At 39.2% G+C, this 18,919-nt stretch overlaps 1 protein-coding gene and 1 non-coding gene across 2 annotated transcripts in view; one reads left to right on the forward strand and one right to left on the reverse strand.

Moving 5' to 3' along the window:
• CDK14 (cyclin dependent kinase 14) overlaps window positions 1-18,919 on the forward strand; it is a 598,852-nt gene that overhangs the window by 10,026 nt on the left and 569,907 nt on the right. The window lies entirely within an intron of this gene.
• On the reverse strand, window positions 559-663 carry LOC115898511. The gene has a single exon (XR_004058236.1). It is a non-coding gene; the product is annotated as a small nucleolar RNA U13 (small nucleolar RNA).

Consider the following 18,919-nt stretch of genomic DNA (forward strand, 5'->3'; position numbering starts at 1 on the left):
TTCATCATCATCATCATCATCATCATCATCATCATCATCATCAATGCTCTCACTCTGACATCCACCTTCTGTAGTTGGAAGGGCTACAGAGTAGATGGAAGGATTAAAAATGAAGAATTACAGCTATGAGGAGAGTTAATTTCAGATATTCCTCTAACATTTCACATAAAGCTTCATGTGATGACTTGCATATTAAAACTGAGAAAGTATTATCTAAAGCCCACCATTGTTTAGATTCCACATGGGGATGATTGCATTCAAGTTTTTAATCCCTGGGTGTGTTGCACATAGTTAACATTCAGTAAGTATCTATTGAATGTGAGTAAATATCTATGGTAGAGGAGTAGAGAGAGTGATGTATTAGGTGTCAGGTAGTGTGGATTCTCATCTGCCACTTTCTAGTTATTTGGTCAGGTCGTTTAACTTACCCCAGCCTCGACATTCTCATTTGTAAAATCAGTTGAACTATGATCTTCAGGTTGCCTCTTAGCTCTAAATGTAGGATTCTAAATAATGTAACAACCAACATAAGAGTACAATTTTTTTTTCATGTTTTCATGTCAGGCAGGTAATGTGCTGACCTTGTAATAAGGTTTGAGGGAGGCACATCTTACACATGAGGTGAAACCGTAGTCATCACGCTTATGAACTATACAAAAGGATCAAAATGACAATTTTATCACATCAGAAAAGAGCACTGAAACTCTGCTCGTGTACATAGGAACTGAGTTTTCTGTGATCATTTTCAGATTATAATGGTAGAAATTTTCTTGAACGCTTGTTTTTCTCTTTCTCTTTCTCTCTCCTAGAGCTGAGGGACTCTACAGTCCATTGGAATCAATTCAGATTTGAGTCTTAAAACTTTTGAGGGTTGGGTCAGCTTCTTAGGTATGCAATAAGGTGTGGCAACTCTCCTTATTCAGTATTTATGAGCTGGAGGGCTCCTTATCTCAAGGAGTGGCCTCTTCCAGAGTGTGCCTGAGCAGGAGTTTGGTAGCAACTCCCTGATTGGTGTAGAGGATGCCTCTAGAGTGTGTGTCTTATGTTTGACCTTGAACACAGTTAAAGAAATACAGACTTACTTAATCATAGACTGAAATGCTATGATTTCAGTCTAATCTGCTAATTTTCAAAACCAGACTGGAATTATATTCAGGAACTATGCTTGTTGTAAACTGGGCTGTGTTTGTGTGCGCATGCATGTGTTTGTGTGTGTGTTTATATTGAACAGTTTGGAATTATTGAGGCCTTCAGGTATTTACAATAAGCAGCCAATAGGGAATTTTGCTGAAGCTGGTCATAGTTGGAGACGGGACATTCTATGAATGATCATTTTGTTTTTCATTTCATTATTTGGTCCCTGACTACAATATTAGTCATTTAATGTTCTGTGGGCTAAATCTACACATTTTACTTGGATGGACTAATCATTTCTAAAGACATCCCAAGTAAAATTTTACTAGTTTCAGTCCTTTTCCCCTCCCAACTTCTCGATGTTTGGAAGGGTTTGGCATAGTACTTGGCCACAATGAAGGGGCTAAATAAATATTGGAGAAACACATGGTTAAACTAGATTGAAGATGAAAGAACATTGGTATTTTGTGTCATAGTTTTTAGTGGACATGATGTTTCCGGTGACATTGTGATGAGAGCCTTGGGTAAAGCATCAACTTCATATCTGTGAAATGACTGCGGAACTTTCCAAATGTCTTTTTACCTTTTGTCCCCAATAAATGCCCAGACCATGTCCCTAAGTGGCCCCATTTTTCCTGAAGTAATGAACAATAACTACACTATGACTTCTGGTGAATTTTTGAATTTTATTTTTGATTTAATGATTTATTTTAGAATATTAATGATACCTAATATATGAAAGGTCAGAAAATACAGATAATCTCCACCAGTGTAAAATTACCACACATAAAACCTTTTGAACTTTGGGGACAAAAGCTCTAATTAAGTGTATATGTATGTGTATGGAAATAGTTGGAAATGGTGATAGCTACAGCAATTCATGAATTGTTCTCATGGGTAAATTAAAAGGTTAACTCATGCAGTTCTGCTTTATCCCTCTGTTTTTTAGCTTTGATGATTTCCAGAACAAAGTATTGGCTCTGCCTGGCTCTTTGGTGAGAAATACAAAATTTTTAGCAATTGGAATAAACCTTTGAAATGCAAAGAGTTTCATGTGTTTATGGCATATAATCCAGATAATTAAGCACTTAGTTGTTTTATAAAAATGGGTGATCATGTATGAGTTTTCTCATTCTTCTCTGCTTTGGTCAGTTATTTTATGTTTGTGAGGTAGAAGGCTGCCAGCGCTTATTTTGTCATTTTCAGCTATTTTATTTTTTCAAATCCTAGGAAAATGTGTACAAAGCATATAAAATTAAAAAAAGTTCTACGTCTGGTCTGTGAGTGCCCCAAGCACAGTTTTATAGGGTTTCTTGCTTACTTTACATTTAATATAACAATTCTGTTGGTTGGAGACTGTGTATATTGATCTTAGCTTCTAGTCCATGTCCCTCTTTGTTATTTTATATAAAGGTATAATACCAGAGCTAATAAAGGTGGTAGTTATTATTATTACTGTTATTATTTTTTGAGACATGGTGTCCCTTGGTCATCCAGGTTGAAGTACAGTGGTGCCATCATGGCTCACTGCAGCCTCCACCTCCAAGGCCCAACCTATCCTCCCACCTCAGCCTTCTAAGTAACTGGGACCACAGGCATATGCCACCACCTGGCTAATTTTTTAGTTTTTGTAGAGATGGAGCCCCACCATGTTGTTCATGCTGGTCTCGAACGCCTGGTCTCAGGTAATCTTCCCATGTCAGCCTCCTAGTGTTGGGATTACAGTTGTGAGCCACCACATCCAGCCATGCAGTGATTTTTATGAGAACCAGAATCGAGGGATGATATGGTTTGGATCGTGTCCCTGCCAGATCTCATGTTGGAGGTGGGGCCTGGTGGGAGGTGATTGGATCATGGGGGTGGATCCTTCATGAATGGTTTAGAACCATCCCCTTAGTGCTGTTCTGGTGATAGGGAATTCTTGTGAGACTTGCTTGTTTAAAAGTGTGTAGCACCTCCCCCTTTGCTTTCTTGCTCTTGGCTTCTGCCATGTAAGAAGCTGGCTCTGCGTTTGCCTACTGCCATGATTGGAAGCTTCCTGAGGCCTCCTTGGAAGCAGAAGTCACTAGGATTCCTATACATCCTGCATGTCTGAGCCAATTCAACCTCATTTCTTTATAAATTACCTGGTCTTGGGTATTTCTTCATAGCAATGTGAAAATGGACTAGTACAAGTGGAGTGGTTAGATACAAATACGATTTGTGGATATTTCTGGTCATTCTTTTCCGTTTATTGAGTATGGTGGAAACTGGTTCACTCTTTTCTCTACCCTGTCACCATCAGGGGATGTCTCAGTGTCCATATGGATGATGTATACTCTGTAATACAACATTCTAGCATTCCTGACTTTCTCATCTCATACCTGCTTTACCCTTATTTGGTTTCTGCAGGAGCTGCATCTTACTGGGACTGTCCTAGGTTTAAAATATTAAATCCCACTAACAGTCTTTCCTGTTCAGCTCTTTTACTGCTGCTGTATTCCCTGTATCTTTTCTTTGCTGGCTTCCAGTTTCTAGATGATCCCTTCTCTGCCTGTCCCATCCCATTCTCATAGTCCACAACCCATCCTCCCCCATTAGTTCCTTTCCTGTTCACTCAGGGCACATCACTGTCTTGCCAGTATCCTTAATGGCCTTACCCCTTTGTACTTCATTTGTAATATATGCTGCCAGCCCTTGATTTTGACCTGGCATCTTTTCCTGTCTTACCTAGTGGCTGCCAAGAGCTGCTTGAGGAAATCACTCTGTAAATAAATTTATCAGTTCCATCCTTAGCTGGAACGTCAGACAACTGTGGACCATCTTGCATTTGTGTCCTTGTGCCACTGACTTGTTTCCTGCTGAACTCTTTTCACTCACCCTAAGCCTTCTTGCAACCCTCCTCCACCCTTTCTTCTTTTAGTAGAAGGCTTTCTCTCTGTTAGTTTCCTAGGGCTACCCTAGCAAAGTACCACAAACTGGGTGACTTAAATAACAGAATTTTTATTGTCTCACAGTTCTGGAGACCAGAAGTCTGACATTAAATGGTAGCAGAGTTGGTTCTTTCAGAGGACTGTTAGAGAAGGATCCATTCGAGGCCTCTCCCCTTAGCTCTAGATGACCACCGTGTCTCTGTATCTTTTTACATTGTTTTCCCTTAATGCATCTCTGTCTATCTAAATTCCCCTTTTTACAAGGATACAAGTCATAATAGATTAGGGGCTCACCCTACTTCAGTATGACCTCCTCTTAATTTAATTACATCTGTATGAACTCCTTTTCAAAATAAGATCACTTTAGAAGGTACTGGGGATTAAGACTTTGAAATGAAGTTTTGGTGGACACAATTCAACCTGTAACACCCTCCAACTTCTAAGAGCCCTTAATATCATTAGGTGTTCACTCTTTGTCAACACCCTGCCCATTCATGTACCCTTATTTGCTCCAGTCTTACCTCCTTTTTTCTCCATCCATCTCAGGGTTTTGTCCTTTGTTTTGTTCCAGGATAGTTCCTCCTCCTGTCCTCTCAATTCCTTTCCCTCCTTTCTACTCCAGAAGCTTACATAATTGATTATTTTCTTTCTTTTCTGTGTTTTCTTCCCTCTCCTTTTAATAGATACTTTCACTGTAGGCTCTGAACATGCTTTAAGTCTTCCCCATCTTATCCATAACTTCAGCCTTCTGTCCTCTGTGATCAGTTGTCATGCTCTGGTTGAGTGGTTGGTGTACACTTGACGTCAGTGTAGCTGACTCAGCTTTCTATTCTAACCTCCACATCCAGATGTCCAGCTGCCCGCTAGAGGTTTCTGCCTCTGTGTCTCACAGTCACCTCGATCTTAGCACGTGTTATTAATTCTTGTATTGCCCCAAACATGCACCTTCTCTTGTTCCTCTCTCTGCTGTTGGCTCTGCCAGCCACATGATTTTCCAAGCTAAAAACTTGATGCTATCCTAACCTTTTCTCCAACCCCACATCCAGGTGTTGGCTTGGTTTTTGTTCCTTGCTGTCATATCCATTCCCACTGCTGATGTGCACATTCAGCCTCGTCATCTCTTCCTGGACAGGGAGTAGTTGTATAACTGACTTCCCTGCCTACGACTTGCCTCCCACTCCAACAGAATGATGGGTCTGAAATACAAATTTGCTGTTCCCCTGCTTACTACTTTAAAAGGTGCAGGTTTAACTCCGAACTCCTGGCTTATCTTTCAAGGCCTTTCACGATCTCTCTCTTTCCTACCTTTTGACTCTTATCAAACAGTTATCTTTATTTATTTATTTATTTATTTATTTATTTATTTATTTATTGAGATGGAGTCTCACTCTGTCGCCCAGGCTGGAGTACAATGGTGCGACCTTGGTTCACTGCAACCTCCACCTCCAGGGTTCAAGTGATTCTCCTGCCTCAGCCTCCCAAGTGGCTGGGATTACAGATGCCCGCCACAACGCCCAGCTAACTTTTGAATTTTTAGTAGAGACGGGGTTTCACCAGGTTGGCCAGGTTGGTCCTGAACTCCAGACCTCAGGTGATCCACCCATCTCGGCCTACCAAAGTGCTGGAATTACAGACGTGAGCCACCGCACCCAGCTTCAGTTATCTTTTATTTTTGTGACTTCATTATCATTGCAGCTGCTGCCATCTCAGCTCAGAACCTTTTTACTTTTACCTATTTGAGTTCAGTAAATTCTTCATTGGTATCACTGCTCCATCTTATTCCTCCACTCAGCCTTCCCTAAATATCTTTCTTGTCATAGTACTCCCCTATTCAAAGATTCATATATCAAGTGATGTTTATTTTATGTCATGGTGGATGTGGTCTCAGCCTGACTCTTGATCTAGTTCAGCCTCACAGGCATTTATGGGTTGACCATCTCTCAGCATCTTACAGGGCTGGGCCTGGGTAGAGATTCAATCTCACTCTCTCTTATCGTAAGATTTTATAGACCAGGTGCGGTGGCTCATGCCTGTAATCCCAGCACTATGGGAGGCTGAGACAAGTGGATCACTTGAGCTCAGGAGTTCGAGACCAGCCTGGCCAACATGCTGAAACCCTGTCTCTACCAAAAATATAAAAATTAGCCAGGTGTGGTGGTGGACACCTGTAATCCCAGCTACTTGGGAGGCTAAGGCAGGAGAATCGCCTGAACCCTGGAGGCGGAAGTTGCAGTGAGCTGAGATTGCGCCACTGCAGTCCAGTCTAGGGGATAGAGTGAGACTCCATCTCAAAAAAAAAAAGAAAAAAAGATTTTATATTACTTTCTGCCCTGTTTTATTTTCACTATGGTCATGTCTGCCAGTCCTAGATGCTATGAACCTATTCTATGCAAGAGGTCTAAAAGTTAGACTGTTCTTTAATTATGCCAGTAATCCAGGAAGTCATTATATTTCAAATTCAACATTTTAGATAGCTGAAAAAGAACATCACTACCTCCTTAATTCTCTCATTGGAAATTTAGTTTTAATTTTCTGATGCTTAAAACTTTCTGTGCTTCAGTTTTTTCCTTTTTATAAGTGTTTGATCATATTTACCATCTCCCTAATGATGGTAGACATAATTATCGTAATTAGGTCTAGTCCCAGACAGTGGCTCAAATGTCTGGTTAGTACTGTAAAGATTTAGAGAGAAAGTACATGTCTGTCACAAAGTGTAAGATGTATGACATTTGGGAGAATTAGTCACATTCAATTTGTAATTCTCAAAAGGCAGAATGTTACAGAAATGGAAAACATGAGTAGTGTCCTCTTTCCATCGTGAGCACCCTGCATCCCAGGCTGTATAGCCTGTAGGATGTCTCTTCTGTAAGAGTGGTTAGTGTTCCCTCTTGGGCAGTGCTCTGATTTGCATGTTTGAATTCATTTGTTGAAAGCTGACCTTTGGGCCAGGCCTGGTGGCAATCCTAGCACCTTGGTAGAGATCACTTGAGGTCAGGAGTTTGTGACCAGCCTGGTCAACATAGTGAAACCTTGTGTCTATTAAAAATACAAAAATTAGCCGGGCGTGGTGGCGGGTGCCCGTAATCCCAGCTACTTGGGAGGCTGAGGCAGGAGGATTGCTTGAACCTGGGAGGCAGAGGTTGCAGTGAGCTAAGATCTTACCACTGGACACCAGCCTGGGTGACAGAGCAGGACTCTGTCTCAAAAAAAAAAAAAAAAAAAAAAAAAAAAAAAAAAAAAAAAATGATGACGATGCTGACCTTTGACATAGAAAATTTTTCTATACAGCCTAACTAATCTATTTTCTTCAACAAATGCGAAATGGGCTCAGCTGCAGTACACTATGCCTATTTTCCTTCTGACTGGAATTTGAGCCATTAATTTAGAAATCTTTATATTGCTGGGTTGTGATTGAGATGGCTTCTCCTATTAGGAACCATAGCAATCATTGAAATCAGTGAGGCCAAGGTGGGTCAGAGTTTTCTCAGGACTGGACCATAGATTCCAGTCCGAGTGTTTGAGACAATTTTTTTATACTCCCAAACACTCTTTTTTTTTTTTTTTTTGAGGTGGAGTTTCGCTCTTGTTGCCCAGGCTGGAGTGCAGTGGTGCGATCTTGGGTCACTGTTACCTCTGCTTCCTGGGTTCAAGCGATTGTCCTGCCTCAGCCTCCCAAGTAGCTGGGATTGCAGGCATGCACCACCTGCCTTGCTAATTTTGTATTTTTCTTAGAGACAGTGTTTCACCTTGTTGGTCAGGCTGGTCTCAAACTCCTGACCTCAAGTGATCCACCCGCCTTGGCCTCCCAAAGTGCTGGAATTACAGGCATAAGCCACCGTCCCCAGCCTAGTTCCAAACACTCTTATTATTCTTGCTGTCATGAAATTTATAAAAGGCATAATTACAAGATATTGGAACCAGCAGTTTGCTTTCAGTTTGCAAGCTCAATTTCTTCAGGACTCATCAGTGTCTTAAAGGAACTCTTTCATCATTTTAAGGGAATTATTGAAGTAATATTTACTTTTCCCTTCTGAATCTATTGTATTTTCAATGTGTAAAGTTCTGGTTATTTTTCCAATTTACTATTTATTTTTTAAGTTTTCCCTCTTTCTTAGTAACTTTTAGTTTTCTTAAATTTCTTTTTAAAATCCATTTTAAAAAAAATAATAGAAGAGATGGCATCTCGTTATATTGCCCAGGCTGGTCTTGAACTCCTGGGCTCAAGCAGTCCACCAGTTTCAGTCTCTCAAAATGCTAGAATTACAAACATAAGCCACCCTACCTGGCTGTCTTTTAGTTTTATTTTATTAACTCTTTTGAAATGAACTGTTCTTTGTTTTAGGCATATGAGCCTGGGAATTTTCTTAAAATTAATTAATTAATTAATTTTGCCTTGGTAACTTTATTGTGACCTGAGTGTTGCATGAGCATCCTAAACTTAGGCTGGGGATATGGAAAATTATTTTACAGTGGTTTTAGGAAAAAGCCAGGTATTAGCAAAATATTATAAGATTCTGAAATCATCTGCAAGTATGGCATGTCTTATAGTGCAACATTATGTGATTAATTTTTTAATAAAGAAATTAATGGTTTTCTTGCTTTTCAATAGCTACTCTAAATTCTATGATAGTGATGAATCTTATGTGTATAAGGAATGTGTTGAAAAAAAATTTAAGGTTTTTATGACCCATATAGTCATAATACAGTAGAAAAAAAGTTTTCAATCTGTGCTTTTATACCTAGATGAAAATGCATCAGTCAAGTACTTATTTGACCTTTCACTGATTAAAAATACCTTTCTCCAGTCTTGCAAGTTATACTTTGAAAGACATCTGGAATTGCATAGAGAACCCAGGGAGTCCTGGATTCTACAATTCTGTGTGCTCTTTTGTGTTTTCTCAGTCTCTGGCTACCCTCATGTAAGATGTCTATAATGAAGTGTGGTATTTAGAATAAAACTATGATGTTTTTCAGAGTTTGGGAATTATTCTAGTCTAGCAGATCTTGAACATGTTACAATTCTGTGTTCTGATCAGCTGAAATATTGAAGTATGTAAATACTTTTCTTTACAAAATGAGTATATTGAAGTCAGTCTTTCAATTATGTTTTGATGTATTTTTTTTTGAGTGGGAAAGAAGGGGACTGAGTTGCAGTTAGGAATTTGACTTATTTCAGATTTGCCCATGGGAATGTGCCAAATATGAAATTATAACCTATGACATATCTCTTGAATAACTTAGTTGTCTTGGATTATTAGTTTTTCTATTTTAATGGATTTTCATAAAAGGAGATTGCACCCGTTCTATAAAGCAGTGATGGGCTGTGGTAGAGGTGGAGGATGAGAGTTTTCTAAGTGCTCCCTAAAGATTTTGGTGCAGGACTCTTCACTTCCCCTATCAAAATATTCACACACCTTGAAAATTTTGCTGCTGTAGTTAGCAAGGGTTATTCTTGGGGGTGTGTCATATCCCTCAAATGAGTTCAGAGTTTGAGAGCCTTTCTTTTAAAATATCTGTTGCTGAATTATTAGGAGTTGAAGATGGATACTACTACAATAATATGCAATCTTATTTTTTTTTTGGAGCAGCTGTTGGTTTTAGATAATGCTTTCTGATTTTTGATTCAGAAAATATAGTCTTCTTAGTCCTATAATTGTGTATTTATTAATATCAAATTCATAATCCAGAAATTTTAGCCAAAAGAAAAACTAAAGCAGTGATACAGAAATTTCTAACAAAGAAACCGGTAAGTAAGCATTATTCTACAACAGAGAAAAATGAGTGAGAATAACTTATGGTTACTTTTGATTTTAATGAAAATATTTTTTATTAATTAAAACATATAGGTAAAGAAGAGATATGTAGTTCCAGTTATTCAGGACATGAATTACAAATTCTTTTGTGTCATAGGTGCTCATTTATTTTAAATCTTCAGCTATATAGCTCTCTTTGTATTGTCTTCAAGTGAATATGATGGAGAATGTCCTGCAGTGCTTGATTCTCTTCTCTTAAAAGGCAGACTATTTAATCTTACAAATGAGCATCCTTGGGTCATTACATATTGGGGTTCAGGTGTGCAAAAGGCTTGGTAACATATGGCTTGTCCCCAGATGCCCTAATTGAGTTCAAAACTTTCCCCAAGAGGTTTGCATTACTTTATCTAAATGATGTGTTACATGTGCAACACAAAAGGTGTTTTAGTCATGAAAGGAAAAAAATAAATGTGTACTTGCAAGATACAATGCAAATTGTACAGTGTGCATTGCACTGATTTCTATATAGTTATTAGAAGATAAAAAAGATTAAAAACCCGTAAAAGTGACATTAATTGGATGACCACAGTTTTGGATGACTCACTTTGATGATTTTCAGCATTCCCTTTAGTTCCCTTATATCATCATCATATATATATGATATATATATATATATACGTGTATGTGTATGCATGTATATATATACACACATTTTCCTCCATTTTGATTATTTTATTTTAGGCAAGATGGTTAGGCATATTAAACTCAATGGTGGACTTTTTTCAGCTTCAAAACCTTACCTCTTATCACCATTATGTGTTTCATTGAGTAAGTTTAATATTTGCTATTAAGAAAAGTAATTATGTTCATGGCAGAACATGTGTAAAATAAAAATTGCTATTTTACAGTGAAACACCCATTGTATGTAGTGTATGCTCTCAGTTTTGTAAGATTGTAAGTATCCTCTGCGTGGGGAAAACATTTGAAAAAAAGGAAATGCAACAAATGGATGATGGGGAAATTGGGGTTTATTGAAATTGTGACTTGCTCAGAGACCCTCAGCTAGAAGGTGGTTTAATCTAATATTCTAACCTAGTCTCTCTGCATCCAAAGTGTATGTGCATAACTAGGCTGCCTCCCAGGAGAAGGGAGAAAGGGCGAAATAACATCTAGGTACTACTACTACAGGCGCAGCATATAGTTGGGAAAACAGAGTTCTTGCAAAGAAACAACTGATTTTGGTAGTAATTCTAGCAGATGAATGGTTTTTCCTAAAAAAGGCCTAAGAGTAAGTGAACCTTAAAGGTTCCTGCTGTAGATCTATGTCATTTTTGAACCGAGTTACACGCATTTTACAGAGAGGAAACTGAGACCCAGGGAGATTAAATCATTGTTAATAAATAATGTTGCATGGTTGATTTGTCGTTGTGAAATCAAGGGGGTTTCTCTGCTGAATTACTCTTTACGTTTTAGATTTCAGTTTCAAGGTTACATTAAAACTAAGCTTGTATTGCCATTTTTATCTGGATTTAGGTGGGGAGTGGGTGGATTGTTTGGTGAGATGTAAACTTGATCCTTCTGCTAGTAATTTGTTTAGTAAAAATTTCCTGCTAAACATGAGGGCTCTATAGTCCATGAAGATTATGGAAGGTTAACTGGTGGTTGAGGTACCATGGACCACCTTGTGATATGCAGACGGTTTGAGCTGGAAGGCATGATGAGAAAACTGCTGTGTTTTTGCTAGCATGTTCCAAAAAAAGTGTCAGAACATCTTTCAATGGGTGTAAATTGCCTTCATTGAATGAGGCAAATGGTTAATACTGAACAGAAAATGTCAGATAATAAATTCATTCATTTTCTTAGAATCCTGAATATATACACTTGGATTATTAGCTTGTAGATGTTAAGCCACTCTAGCTTCATTTTTAATTCATATTATGACAGCTAAAATCTTTGTGAAGATTGAAAGTATAGAGGAAACAGGTTTTTAATATTTACGTCTTAGAAAGATGAGACTTTAGGTGGGTATAGGGAGAAACACTCAATACTTTGGATTCATTTTAATTGGTAGAGTGAGTGCTAAGAAAAGGGATAGACCAATTTTTTTCTTTCTTTCTCTCCTTTTCCTTTACATAAACATAAAATGCTTCCAATTCACTGGATTTTCTTCTGTGCTTCCAGTATCATTGCATTTTCCTCTTTCCCTTTTCTTTGTTCTTTCTGAAAATACTTTTCTTTTGGTGGTTTAGTTGCCAGCCACTGGGCTCCACCTTGCCCTGAACCCTCTCATGACCCAGGCTCTGGGTCCAGTGTATGACCTTTTGGTTGCCTTTGCCATCTTTGTACCAGACATAATACTTTTCTGATGCGCGACTGGTGCAGGCAAGGGAAGAAGAATGGGGAGGTCTCAGGCAGAAGTTAAGAGATGTTTTATAATGATTGGCCCTGTTCTGCTATGAGAGCACAGAATTATGGCTCCTAAAAAAAGACTTGGCCTTTCTGATGCTCCCCACTGCATTTAATGGACTAGTTCTGCCAGTATTTACATTGTTTGATTTACTTTAACTTCCCTTTTTACCATCAGTTGAGTTGGAAAGATTTGAGGACACATACAGAAAGAGTGATTTAAGATTCCTTTCTGATCCCATTTGGACTCAGAAGTAGGAGAATTTGTGTCTTATTGTGTCTTTTTCTTTTGCTTTTTGATGAGAAGGAGCAGGGAAGTAAAAATCTCAAGAGAGCAGAATCAGTTTTCCGGTCACCAGGCTCATTAAATTAATATTTACTTTTAAAATGAATGTATTTGCCAGCCCTTCCCACTGTTTGTTTGGGAAGCATTTAACATACATTTGAGAGCCTCTAACTAGTTTCTGCCTCCATTGGATATTTCACCTCTCAGACTGGTGGTGGTGAGTGTGACGTGTGGATCCCAGTTGGAACATCTATTTCTGTCACTTCAATATTACATTTATCTTGAGGGTAAAAGAAGGGAAAGAAATAAAGCTAAGGCAATTTTTCCCTGTTTTTCTGTGTCTACTGCACAATGTTGATTGAATGATGTTTAACATCTCTAGGGCTTTTAAACCCATTTCAAATAACACAGTTGACATGCAGGGGTTTCAGGAAACTGGACATTTAAATAAAAGATACAGCCTGAAAACTCAAATATTACATTTGAAAATCTCTTTCCAGTATTCCATAAAATGATTTTAGCAGTTTTTTTGTCTCTTGATACCTGTAACTTTCTAGATGAAAGCTGTTATTTTTCTTTAGGCCTCAGATGAGTATTTCTTCACTATTAAAAATTTTAATGAACATAAAATACTGATTACTTTAACTTCTCTAAATATTTAATAACCAAGGTCTTCAGGTACATTGTATAGTAATTTCTGTTGGTTTTTTAAAGCTTGCCGTGTGAGAGATTTGACCATTATGTTTAGTTATTTGAAGTCTGTTTTGGGGAATGTAAAAATTGATACTGAAGGAAAAAAAGAACTGGGTGCGGTGGCTCACACCTGTAATCCCAGCATTTTGGGAGGACGAGGTGGGTGCATTGCTTGAGGCCGAGAGTTTGAGATCAGCCTGGCCAACATGGTGGAACCCTGTCTCTACTAAAAATACAAAAATTAGCCAGTGTGGGGGCCCAAGCCCGTAGTCCCAGCTACTTGGGAGGCTGAGGCAGGAGAATCGCTTGAACCCGGGAGACAGAGGTTGCAGTGAGCGAAGACTGTGACACTGCACTCCAGCCTGGGTGACAGAGCAAGACTTTTGAAACAACAACAACAAAAACAGAGAGGAGTATGACTATTCATGATCTAGTTGACTTCCCCTTGCTGTTACAAGTATGTATATTAAATGTTTCTGTAATGTGTATCCTACAAGATGATGTATCAGTGTGTAGTATTTCTGTCTGGTTGGCAGCCTGAGAAATATCTGTGAACTTTGAGTGGGACATCTGCCACTTCAAGGATCAGCAAGGCACAGACAAGCCACAGGAATTATTAACTCAACAAATTATTACCTTATCAAATTAATTATCTAATTTACTCCATTGACTGGGCTGGGTATTTTTCTTTGAGTTTTCTTTTATTTTTGGTGGATCGATTGACTGGCACTGGCATGTCAGGGGCAGTGACAATGCTGTTTCTAGCTGAAACTCTGTGCTCTCCAGACTGCAGTGAGTGACGCTTCTCCACCTGAACAACCTCAGAATCTGGGTGTGGGTGGAAAGTGTAAGAGCGCTGGAATTTCCTCCACCCATCTTCCAGCTTGTCCCCGCGTCCACATTAATAATCTGTGTGAGGCTGCCTAGTAGTCTCCTTTTCCTTATCTGTACAACAGAGATAACCATCTCCACCTGGCAAAGTCATAAAAATTAATAAGATAATGCTTGTAATTCCTGTAAAGGGTCTTGGCAGGCACCACTGTTTCATAGAGTTGGGCTGTGCCCCGCAAAGCATCGGCACATGCAGCGTGGTACTGCACGTGACATTTGGGCCATCCTCCACACAAGTCCTCACATCTGTGGGCACAAGCTGGGGGCACATAAAGCCTCCTGGCTTTATGATGGGAACACCAGCAATCTAATTTTAGGAACCTCCACGTTTTAAAGAGGGGGAAACTGAGTCTGTAAAGTCCAAATTTAGGCTTCCTCCTGTTGTTGCCCCACTTCTGCCCATCACAGTGGCCTTGCCATGACCATGTGTTAGTGGATCTGGCAGAAGGGAATGCCCACTGGTGGGGTTTGTATGCCAGGTGGTTTTTGTTGGATGGAATTTTGCATCCCACAAGACAGTCAGGAGCTCTGCGTATGTGAGCACTACTAACTCATGTTTTAGAATGAAACAGTGTTCACATATGTCACATCTACATTGTGTATCTGGTCACAGGATTTCCAGAAGGTCTGTATGATTACCCCAGATATAGAGGGAGGGAGAATCTTCCTGTACCTCCTCATTTTTGGGTTGGTACCTCTCCAGAGGTTCTCCTGATTCTACTTGGTTCCCTTTCTTGTTTGCCTGCTTTTGTACTGGCACATGTTTGTTGTCTGGCAGGGGAAGCCCCTTTGTCTCTACTCCATGTGTCTTGTGTTCATGTGTTGAGTAACTGGTACATTTTCTCCATTGTAGACACTTATCAAAGTCTTGGGACCTGTTGTCTGAGCAGATATTCACATCCTTAAAATGCTCTATTCCCCCTAAAAGACTCTGTAAGGTTCCTGAGGGCAGAAACAGAAACAGCATTTCTACCTCTCTAAATCTCATTCATTCAGAACAGTTCTTTGCACCTAGTAGATGCTGAATAAAAGTTGCTTGAGAGAATAAACAGATAATACTTTTGGAGTCTTTTAGGTGAATTTGTTGTCATAATTCAGTCCTCCCCTCCCCCTCCCCTCCCCCTCCCCTCCCCCTCCCCTCCCCCTCCCCTCCCCCTCCCCTCCCCCTCCCCTCCCCCTCCCCTCCCCCTCCCCTTCACCGTAGGAATTCACCAACTGTTTATTCGTGGGGATGGGATTTATCTTAAATGTTTTTTTCTGTAGGGACCTTATTTAATTTTCCCGGTAATGTTGGCACTATTATTTCTGTTTTTACAGATGGGGAAACGGAAGTTTAGAGAAGTTAGGCGACTAGCACAGGGCCACAGTGCTAGTGAAGCTCCAGAAGTGGTGATGACCCAGACAGGGCCCTCACACCAGCTTAAGTAGCAGCTGGAGAGACCTGCTGGATTGTTGGCCTTTCAAAGGGAACATTGAAAGTTCCTTGCATTTGATGATGATTGGGTTACATTTACTAGAATTGTATAACTTTTAAGTTGCAAATTAATGCTAAAAGTGTATTAGGGTAGCCCTAGGCTGTGGGACTAATTGAGAAATGAAGTACAGTGGAAGTGCAGCAAGCAAATGGGTTTTCCTGCTTAGAGTAGGTACTTACTATTAATCCTGCAGCATTTGCTTTAAGGAGTTGGAGTCTTTCTTATCTAATTAGAAAGTACAGGTCAGATGTTGAGTGTTGTCAATAATTTAGCGCCTGCATCTTTTTGTCCCTGTTGTTTGGAAACTACAATTTGGAATCTTCTGTGCACATTTTAAAAAATAAATGACTGTGTGGTAATATTTTTGCTTAGTAAATGTATGCATTATCATCTTGAGCTTAGGAGTTTTCTGTACTTTTCTTGAAACTTTTGTTAATAGAAAAACTGTCAATCTAGTGCAGTGATCTTTCCCTGAAGTCCTCAGCATTCAATTGGGTATAAAAGTTGTGATCCCAGAGCACATGTTTTGGGGTTAATCCTATTCATATTTTTGGTTTTCTTCTTCATTCCCAAGATATATAAAAATTACGAACATTTGAGATTGCACATTAGTGCATTGGATTTTTATCTGGGGTGGTCCCTTCTCTAAGTGGGTAGTGGGAGTGTGGGAAGGTGAAGCAATACCTACTAACCTTATTCGTTATTTGGGAGCTTGATTATCCTTTTTCCAAACATCCTAAGCAAAGACTGCCCTGACTGTGTTTTTACTGAAAGCTCTTCCTGTCATTCTGGGTAGTTTATGCTGTTTATTTACTTTGTGTAAGGAAATTCCTTCTTTACTGTCCCATCTTATCTTAGATCAAAGTTTCTACCCAGGGACCCTATTTAAAAAGTATTGTCTGAGACTGCATGTGTTTTCTTTCTTTTTTTTAGCAATCTGAGATTTTGCTCCATCTGCACTCTCTGGTTTTCCTTCCTTCTATTTATGGCAATTGTGTAATGAATATTCATAGTTTCCATTATTAATGTAATAGCATGCCATTTGTCAGCTCTCTGGCTTTCTTGTATTGTATATATATATTTTATATATATAAAATATTTTAACATTTTTAAAATTTATTTTAAAATTTTTGTTGTCTTTGTCTTCCATAATCTTTTTTCTTTCTAGAGTTTGTGATCATGTGTTTTTCCTCTAACCCAGACATATGTGTAGGTCTAAAACTGCACAGTGCAGGATGTCAAATGGCTTAAAAGGATTTCTGCTGTGACTGAAAGAGTGGATCTGTGCCCTTCTGAGGGTGTAGGCTGACCACATGAATACCAATAATTAGACATCTTTTATTTTAAGAAATGGGCAGCTGTTTCCTTAGTTGAATTTGGAGATCTTTAGTTATTTTGCTTTCTTTAAAGGGCTTTTCTCTGTATATGTGCATCTCTTTGGCAGGGTTGATGGCAGACTGGGATACTGGCATGGCAATAGTGGGAAAGACGGAAGGGAAAAAAAGCACAACTGAAAAGGAAAACCTGAAGTGTTCTGAATATTAGATTTTAAGGTGTTAGGTTTTTTTTTTTTTAAGTTTTCTTTTTCAATTTATTAAAAAGTAGAATATGTAAGTACTATGAATATCAGTTTATTTTTCAGTGATTTTAAGGTAAAATTTTCACCGTCTCATACTTGATCAGAAAGTCTAGCAATTAACTTTCCCCTTGAGCATCCTGAGCCATCCCTCAGAGATTTGATTAGGATGGCAGTTACAGTGGTGATAATGCCTTCCTGGAGTTTTCAAGCCTTTTATTTAAATCAGTGCTTATTATCTCTCACTGTTGTTTTAAAACACAGCTCCTGAACCTGAAAGTCCAGTGAAGATTTCATCTGGAAGGTTGGGTTACTGGGTGTGTGGGATTAGAGGCACAGACTGCTGTCTTCCTCTTTGTCATCATCAGAAGCCCTGAAACCCCTTTTCATGCTTGCTAAGATTAGGCAGGAGTGTCACTGCATATTTATAACATATATTTTTTAGGGCTTCATAGTTTACAAAACAATTTCATATGGTATTTCAGTGAATTTTTGCAACAAAACAGCCCTGTGAAGGAGTGGACATATAGTTTCATCTGTTTTGTAGAGGTGGAAATTGTACTCAGGGAAGGTAAGTGCTGTTCCCCAGGCCACAGTCTTCTGTTCTCACAGTGGAGCTTTGTCTGGGACTCAGGTTTCATGCCCTCTCACCCTCCCCTTTTTCTGCTTCTCCTGAAAAGGTCAGGATTTAAGGACATTGCCTTCAGCATCAGATTAGGGGAGGTATGTGACCTAGAAACACTAGTGATATGGATTTCAAAAAGGTAGTTATTTCTTCTACTTCATAAGATTAATGACAAATAATGAATCACTTTCTAATTTGTCTATTCAGACAAACGCATTTTGTTCTCTATGTTCTTTCTGTGTTCTAGATTTATGGACTCGAATGCTTAATTTTACATAGCAGTGAAAAACATAAATCCTATTTTGTATTCTTTAGGTGCCTCAAGAGCCAACAGCTCAAACTGTGGAGACAGTATTGGCAGTTTGGCTAAGAGGAAAGAGAGAGAAGTGGCTAGCAACCATCCCCCTGAGAATAGGAGAAAATGAGATATATTTGACAGCATTACAAACTGGAGCAGAGGTTTGGTGATAACAGGAAGCTGCTTATGAGAAGGATTTAGCATTAGATTTGGATTTGAAACTCTGCCGCACCACTTAGTAGCTTTGTTACCATGAACAGACAGTTGCTTAATCTCCCTGAGCTTCAGCGTCCTCATCTGTGAGTGAAGGCTGTGAGGCAGTCTCATATATTATAAGGCGATAAGTCAGGATGCTGGAACGAGCTGCCCGGTGTCATAAACCTGTAGTCAGTCATAGCCAGGCTCCAGCACTTCTTGGCTGTGTGATACTTAACATCTCCATGCCTCAGCTTCCTCATCTCAAACAGGAGGATTCTAATAATACTTAGCTCATAGGATTGATAGGATCACAACAGTTTCCAAACATGTAAAACATTTAAAACAGTGAATGGCTCATAGTAAATTCTCCACTAAAAGTTAATTGTGTCTGGGCACAGTGGCTCATAATCTCAGTGCTTTGGGAGATCGAGGAAGGAGGATTGCTTGAGACAAGCCTGGACAATACAACAAGACCCCAGTTCTAAAAAATAAAAAAAAACCTGGCCAGGTGTGGTGACAAACGCCCATTGTCCTAGCTCCTCAGGAGGCTAAGGCAGGAGGATGGGTTGAGTCCAGGAGTGCAAGGCTGAAGTGAACTGCGATGGCTTCACTGCCCTCCAGCCTGGGCAACATAGGGAGACTCTGTCTCTAAAAGAAGTTATTTTTAAGTGG

This window comes from Rhinopithecus roxellana, chromosome 6 (genome assembly GCF_007565055.1).
Source record: "Rhinopithecus roxellana isolate Shanxi Qingling chromosome 6, ASM756505v1, whole genome shotgun sequence".
NCBI lineage: Eukaryota > Metazoa > Chordata > Mammalia > Primates > Cercopithecidae > Rhinopithecus > Rhinopithecus roxellana.